Source organism: Podarcis erhardii (assembly GCF_964252035.2).
Source record: "Podarcis erhardii genome assembly, chromosome: 8".
Classification (NCBI taxonomy): Eukaryota; Metazoa; Chordata; class Lepidosauria; order Squamata; family Lacertidae; genus Podarcis; species Podarcis erhardii.
The window spans coordinates 59,782,343-59,790,929 of NC_138499.1; the positions used below are offsets into that span (position 1 = coordinate 59,782,343).

The 8,587-nt window shown below is 42.6% G+C and overlaps 1 long non-coding RNA gene across 1 annotated transcript; it reads left to right on the top strand.

Annotated features, from left to right (window-relative positions):
* The first annotated feature begins 298 nt into the window (after window positions 1-298).
* Window positions 299-3,354, top strand: LOC309347784. Its single transcript, XR_014159041.1, has 4 exons — window positions 299-337; window positions 753-809; window positions 1,349-1,490; window positions 3,285-3,354. It is a non-coding gene; the product is annotated as an uncharacterized lncRNA (long non-coding RNA).
* The last annotated feature ends 5,233 nt before the right edge of the window (window positions 3,355-8,587 follow it).

The window sequence follows — 8,587 nt, forward strand, 5'->3', positions numbered from 1 at the left end:
TTTTGTGGCTTTTTGCACTTCTGCAGAATCTCCCCAGGTTCAAGCCTGCATTATACGAATGCATGTAAGAACCAGTGGATCAGTTTGACTAGCACTGGTGATATCTGAGTTCAAGTGTGCCCTCAACTATGAAGCTCACTGGCTGATCCAGTGACAGGCACAATCTCTCATCCTAAACACTTGCCATGGAAGACTTAAAGAACATGCCAGTCAGCAAACGAGACAAGAACTTTATTATCTCAGAGTCCCCAACCAGAACAGGACAGACACAGGAAATTCCTGATTCTATCCAGACACAACTAAGTCTAGCTCCATCTGGTGACTAAAACTTATAACAGTAATATCTACACACCACATAGAAGAGTTGTTAGGAGGATAAAATAGCTGACCGTGCAGCATAGGCTGCCCTGGGCTCATTGCAGGAAGGGTGGGATAAAAATGTAATAAATAAATAAACTTAAGGAGCAGTGCATCATTTGCTACAAAACAGCTTTAAAAAATATTATGATTGAAGTATACTCTTTACTTTTATTGTCTTGGCACTGGTAGTCCCCTTTAAGTGATAATGTCAGCCACATTTCCTCCCTCGAACAGAGGTTGCTTTTAAACAATGGGATGAACAATTTTTATAAAACTCTCCGGGGATGTTTTGGAAGCCAGGCCTGCATGAGATCATGTAATGAGAGCGGGATTTGGTGGTGCTTTAATTCAGTAGATGATCACATTCATTTAAGCACTAATCATTTTAACAGGCAAATGCAAAGACTTTCCAGGTTCATAGCCAAAAGCCATCTCGTAAGAGTTCCCAGGTGAGTTTTGAAGAGAAAATAGTAGCTGATTAGATGTTCAACTGATATTGCCGAAAAGAGAGAGAGAGAGAGTAACAAAGCAAGTGCAAGGCCAGCAAATAGGATCTAAACGCTGTTGTGATGCTTTTCTGCTTTGAGGGCTCATTGTTTACTTTATGTGTTTCTAGACTTTGAACTCCTTGGAGAAAAGACTGCATAGATTTTAACACTTATATATAACATAACAAAGTGGGAATTGAGCTCCTGTTTTAGGTCTTCCTGTGGCATTTCATAGTCTCTGTGGCACTGATGTGAGACTCAGCATTGTCAGACAGACAACAGCCTACAATCGCTTCTAGAGCATTTCCTTGCATTCTAAAGAACATGTGTTGGGTTTAATTCTTTGTGACATCAAGAGTGGGAGGGACAATGGACTGCAAACTTTGAACTCTCCCAAAGTGCGGAAAGGGGAAGGATGATGAGCCAGAAATAACAAGGCTGAAAAATACATTAGAAGCAGGAACGAAGAAAAACTCAACTTAATTTGTCTTTCCATTCAGGAGTACCACAAAAGCAAGCTCAGCGGAGAAGTTCGTGCCAGTGGTTATATAAAAAGTAAAAAGTAAAAAAATAAAAAAGACAGAAGCTGGTGATTTTGCCCAGAGGCTGGTAACCTGCTTTGCCTGGATGCCAAATAAACAGGTGCAGTTAAATTTTAAGAATACTTCCTGGCCACAAGTCCTGATGAAATCTTTGGGATATTGGAGGGTGTCATTTAAAAGTAGTTGCCTACACCTGTACCCAGCTGATTTAATGCATATAAGATCTCAAAGCAGGTATGGTGGAAACACCCTTTGGGGAATGGAATACACTGTCTGGCTACCCCTCCTCAGTACGTCTCACTTTCAGTTAACATTCAAGACCCAGAATGTAGCTGAAAGTGCACTATAGCTCTTCCTTATTCCCATGATGCCCATCCTACTGTCATTTACATGCAAGCCCCTTTCACATGTTTACCTCAGAATCACATTGACCCACCTGTAGAAAACAGATGGCGGAGACCATGTATTTATGGGCATGGAGTATTTGTTCATTCACTGCATTGTTGCCTCCCAAATCTTTGACACCTGCAATGCAAGGACAGGGCAGCCATGTCAAAAGAAGGAAGCTCTGTTAACTCTTATGTAAAGAAAGAACAGCTACATATTCTGGAGGGGGAGCCAAACTGGTCTCTTTGCTCATGTTAACTCCAAGGGAGGGCAGATTTAAACCTCACCAACAACAACTTCTTCTTCTTCTTCTTCTTCTTCTTCTTCTTCTTCTTCTTCTTCTTCTTCTTCTTCTTCTTCTTCTTCGAATTATATACCGCCCTATACCCAGAGGTCTCAGGGCAGTTCACAGAAAAGATCAGCATAAAAATTACAATACTGTATATATAATCAAAATAAAAACAACAATCCAATACCCCCCCCCAAAAGAGCCACATTTTAAAAGGGCATAGGATGTCAACCAGATCAACCACAGGCCTGGTTAAAAAGGAACGTTTTTGCCTGGCACCTAAAGGTGTATAATGAAGGCAGGCAAACTTCCTTAGGGAGAGCATTCCACAGACAGGGAGCCACTGCAGAGAAGGCCCGTTATGTTACCACCCTCCATAGTTCTCGAGGAGGAAGCCCACGAAGAAGGGTCTCAGAAGATGATCTCAGGGTCCGGGTAAAGTTGAACTGAGAAATTTGGTTCTTGGGGACGGGGCGGGGTTGAGGAATGAGCATTCTGCTTCTAACCACTGATACCTGAGGGGCTATCAGTATTTGGGTGAGGGGCAGCTGTGCTCCTGTTTTCTTTCCTCAGGCCCCTCTAGACTGACTGTGGGCCTTTTTCTTCAGGTGTATTCTGCAACATGTCAGTGATGGGCTCATAGTTCATTAGTCTGGACTGTCCATACATCTTCTCACTTTATTAGCTCTTCTGCCGTACTTCCCCAATGCAGAACCCAACAAAAATAAATCGAAGCCACACAATAACCCTTCCTACACCCACCAGTTCTGCCCTGCGAATCTCACTCACCCTAGCTAATACTCCCAGGCTTTACCTGGGAGCCCAGTTCTGGCAGGTGAGCAGGTGAAACAGAGCCAGGAAAGGGAGAATCGGCTAGCAGAGGAAGGGTTAAGTGCCTCTACCCACCCATGCCTGACATAATGTTCATTTAAACATAATAAATACACAATCTGTTATGTCCCATTGAGTTGCAAGTCCAGTACAAGGCTAGTTCATAACAGATTGCACACAGTTCTGGCAGGGGGAGAGGAGTAAGACTAGCGGGAAGTGTGGATCGACTGGAGCATTTTCAAGCCTCTCAAAAGGAAGAACCCCAGCAAGTACATTAGCAAACAGCCTTGGCTGGTTTCTCCCTGTTTCATCACATACAGGCTTTAATTGTTTCTTGAACCTTTTTTTTTTTAAGAAGGTGTTGACAAGATTTTGTTTTCCCCTCAGAAATAAAGCCTCCAACCTTTACCAATTTTCCACATCCTCTGGAAACTCTCCCTGCGCAAGTTCTTTAAAACATAAAATGCTCCTAGTTCACTGTAAGTTTTGTTGAAAAGAGAGGCGCTTATATTTCCAAAAATGCTTGCAAAACAAAGAAAGCATGGAATCTGGCAGGAAAACAAAGTGTTTCGGAATCCTGGGCATTTATCTACATTGCAGATTTAAATATGCTTATAACACGTTCCTGCTTCCTGGGGAAATCCTTTGGAAATGTTGGCATTCTGGGGAGGAGGTACCAAGCTACAATTCCTAGGATTCTTTGGGGGAAGCCATACATACTTAAAAGAGTTAGGAACTTAAATGTGTATGTAGATTTGCCCAGCTATTTCATTTGGTGGTGGTTTGGGTGTGTGTGTGTTTGCAGACTCAAAATACCTTTGAAATAATATTTGAAATGCAAAAGCTTAAAACAAGAACACCTCTTCCTGGCTCTGAGTGAGATAAAAAATATTCTCAGAGGACTGGAATAAATATGTGAATTATTTGAAAAGCAATTGTAATCAACAGATTACGCTAGTAGGATTACAAGAAGTTTTGTAAGGAGGAATATATGAAATATTGCAAGGAAGGTTATGAAGAGAGTTATTAGTTAAGATAATTAAAAGTAATAGTGAAATTAAGAAATGTAAATTAAGCGAAAAAGATTGGAAAATTTTCAGATGTGATTGATGGAAGTCAAAAAAAATTGTATAAGATATGAAATTGTGTTAAATGATTGTTGAAAACGATATGTTATATATATATATATGAATGAGATAAAAAATATTAACACCATAAAAAATGACAGCTTTCTGTCAGTTCAACATGGAATCATAGAATCATAGACTTGCAGAGTTGGAAGGGACCCTGGGGACCATTTTGTCCGGCCCTCTGCAATGCAGGAATATGCAACTGTCCCATACAGGGATTGAAGATTGGAGTTATCAACGCCACGTTCTAAGCAACTTAGAAAAATGGCTTAGAAATTAGAAATTAGGGCACCCTGGGATGAAGGCAGAGCCTGGGGTGCCTTAAAAAAAAGCACTACCATCCTGCTTAAAATGGGGTGCTTGGCAGGTATGCATGCTATTGCTATCAGCACAGGACTTGGAGGCAGATGTCCAGGGCCCTGCACAGCAGAATGAGCAAAAAGAGTCCCTAAACACACCATAAAGATGACAGCTCCCATAAGGCAAATCCAAAGTCTTAAATTACCTAACTGCACCGCTGGCTCTTTATCCCCTTGTGCCAGTCATCCCAGTGGGATCTAAAGATGAAGAAGAAGAAGAAGAAGAAGAAGAAGAAGAAGAAGAAGAGGAGGAGGAGGAGGAGGAGGAGTTTGGACTTGATATCCCGCCTTTCACTCCCCTTCAGGAGTCTCAAAGCGGCTAACATTCTCCTTTCCCTTCCTCCCCCACAACAAACACTCTGTGAGGTGAGTGGGGCTGAGAGACTTCAAAGAAGTGTCACTAGCCCAAGGTCACCCAGCAGCTGCATGTGGAGGAGCGGTTCACCAGATTACGAGTCTACCGCTCTTAACCACTACACCACACTGGCTCTCATGTTCCTCTCTAGCCCAGTGTTACTCAAACTCGGGTCTCTGGCTGATTTTGGACTACGGTTCCCATAATCCATTACCAACTGCTCCTGCTAGCTAAGGATGATGGGAGTTGTAGTCCCAAAACAGCTGGAGGCCCAAGTTTGGGAAATGCAGATCTAGCCATTGCACTGTAGCCATGTGACAGGAAGCTGGGCCAGTTGTGGCTTCCTGCTGCACATTTCTGTGTTTAGTGTATCCCTATCAAACGTTATGACACTCATGCTGCAGCTAAGGCAGCAGGCACCAGAGAAACAGCTTCACTTTTATTGATGGGATCGTTACCCGATCTTCCTCACCACACCGACCTTCAAAGTGGCATACGAAACACAGTTAAAATCAATACATAATGCAAATGTAAGAGGGCAAGAAGTGCCTGCTGCAGCAGGCCAGGGGCCCATTCAGTATCCTGTTCTCACAGTAGCCAACCAGATACCTGTAGGAAGCCGGCAAGAATAACATGGATGCAACAGCACTCCCCTCCTGCGGTTTCTAGGGACTGGCTTTCAGAGGCAAACTGTCCCAAATAGTGGAAGCAGAACACAGCCATCAGCGTTAGTATCAGCTGCTGGCATTATCCTCCATGAATTTGTCTATTCCTCTCATGAAGCCTTCCAAGTTGATGGCCATCATTGCCTCTTGTTGGAGCAAACCAAGCATAGAACCATCTTTTAAAAATAAAATAAAATGCCACCAGCAACATATTTAAAAAAGCAGAGACAAACAGCAGTTAAAGCAGAAATTGTAATTGTAGCTGAAAGCTCTGGCAAACAAGGCCAACTTAACATGACACCTAACAGAAAGTAATGATGATTCCACATGAATATGCCTTGGGGAGGAGTCCCACAACCAGGGTGCCATCAAAGAAAAAGCACCCTAGCCGGTAGCCGATGTGTCAAGTGTTTTCCTCTTTAGCTGAGGTGTGAAAACAGCCTATCAGAATACTCCATATATAACAGGTAAGGATGATCTTGACTCAGAATAGGAAAGGTCAAGCAATATTGTAGGGTTTACTGCTTGGGGAAAACGTGTCTGGAAGTACCATTTATAACTAGCAAATTTCTACCTATAAGGTGTTGTGGGGATGCTGCAGCAATTATATAGGAAGGGATATCGCATTAGCACATTGCTGTGTGCCTTATGTTGGGGTTGGGGAACCTGTGGTTTACTAGACGTTGTTAGACTACAATGCTCATCATTCTGGACATGCTGGTCAGGGCTGGTGGAAGTCGGAGTCAACATTTGGAGGGTGGCACGTTCCCCATCCTTGCTTTATGTAGCAATAAAGGTAAAGGTAAAGGAACCCATGACCATTAGGTCCAGTCGTGGCCGACTCTGGGGTTGCAGCGCTCATCTCACTTTATGGGCCAAGGGAACCAGCGTACAGCTTCCGGGTCATGTGGCCAGCATGACTAAGCCGCTTCTGGTGAACCAGAGCAGCACACGGAAATACCATTTACCTTCCCACCGAAGCGGTACCTATTTATCTACTTGCACTTTGACGTGCTTTCGAACTGCTAGGTTGGCAGGAGCAGGGACCGAGCAACGGGAGCTCACCCCGTTGCGGGGATTCGAACCACCGACCTTCTGATTGGCAAGTCCTAGGCTCTGTGGTTTAACCCACAGCGCCACCCGGGTCCCCCTATATAGCAATATCACACCCCAATAGTCGTTTGGCAATAAGTTATTGATTTGAGATACATTCATCTGCCAGATTCAATGTTTTGTTTGCTTCGTTTGTTGTAATGGGTGAAAATAGTGTACAGCTATTTATACAGACCTCCTAAAAGCAGACTCTTAAGAGTGGGCACAATTCAGAAAAAATAGGCTCCCTTCAGATGCACCGATTTCCATGGGAGAAAATTAAGTATGTGCCCAGCTCAGCTATCCTAAGGAAATCAAAGGGACTTAACTATGCTTAGCTTGTCTGGATTCTACTCGTAATTTTTCCCCACATGGAATTTTATCTTCTTTTTAAAGAAGATGTTATTTATTTACATATGTACTTATTTATTTTGTCTCGGCAGTGCCCTGGAGTCGCTGGTATGAATTTTGCTCAACGGACTAAACCCACGACTTCTTTGTCTATTGCGCTTTGTGTCTGGTTCCACTTCAGAAAGCACAGTAAAGAAGGAAAGTTTTTGGCAACCAGTCCATACCCTCAGTCATAGCGCTGGCTTTCTATCAGGCTACACAAAGCAAAGCCCAGAAACATAATTGCCACAGTTGTATAACTGACAGTGCGGGTGGCAGGTGTCTGCCAAAAATATGGTGCCAACATAATGGCTTTGGGGCAGCTGAAAGTAAATTGGGAGAGAAATAGTTGCATTAGCAATAATTTTGTTTTTGGAATGCAACTGAAAATCTCTGTTCTACTCTAGCCACAGAGGATGTGCCTCTTTGTAGCAGAGCAGCGGAAGATAAATCATAAATGCATATTAGCATTCGAAATGTGCAGTTGGAGAATGACTGTAAATTATACAGGAAAGGCAAAAATGATGGTGCGCACCATTTAAAGGCACCCCAATCATGCTCGGCATATCCACATTACTCATCAGAAAAGATCTTAAAAGGCTAGTAATGAGAGGAAACAAGATCAGATGAGCAGGCTCCTAATAATGCAGTGAGACACATGGCACCCAATACACTTTTATCTTACAAATGTAAGGTCAGGGCTTAAAAGGACAAAAGACTTATCAAAGTGAATACTATAGAGAATCGTTTTCCTTCCAACTTTTCCCCTCCCCTGCTTCTGTTGTGAAGGTTAGTGCTCTGCCTGTTTAATAATGCAGATTTAAAAGGGGAGAACGATTAAATAAAAGGCTTCAGAAAGTAGCATTCTGTCAGATTTTTGGATGGAATAATTGTTTTGCTGGCTTTCACTTATCCAAATCAAGAATAAAAGAACATTTAGGGATGGTGAGACTTAATCTTTTGGAAATTCATTTCTTTCCCCTGATAACTTGCAGATCACCATTGGTATGGTGTCTAATCCTTTCTCAAAAGATATTGATGTGTCTTGTACATGGGTTGTTATATGTGCATCTAGAAATTTTAATAAAAATGCAATTTTCAAAAAAGATGGGGGAAACAAAGAACATGGAGCTGTTTCTTCCAAAAAGGAAGAAAAGATGGGCAATGCTAGTAGCTGTTGATTTGTTCATTTTGGAGGAATCCAGGCTTTGTCTTTTTTTCCATTACAGGTGCAGCACCCCCAGAACAATATTCAGCACCATAAACTTCAGCACTTACAAAGCACTTTAGAGCAGTCTTTGCCAGCCTGGTGCCCTCCAGATGTTTTCAGCTACAACTAGCTGGCTGTGGTTGATGGGAGTTGTAGTCCAAAACATCTGGAGGGCATCAGGTTGGCCAAGACTGCTATAGAGGATTCCATAAACATTATCTCTGTATTAGTGTGTCATTTTTGCAGCAGCGTGAAAGAGGAATCTCAGCAATTCTTCCAACAGTTCAGTAAGCCTGGGTGAATATTATTACCTCTTCATCTTGCAGAGGCACAGAGATAGTAGCTTAACTAGGGTAATCTGTCATAAGCAAGCTTGAACACCAGAATTTCACCATTTTTAATCTTAGCAATTTTGCTCCTGTACTTGTAGCCTCTTATACTTGGGAGTTTGTAGTGCCTGCTGCTGACTTTCCGTTCATCTCACTCCTG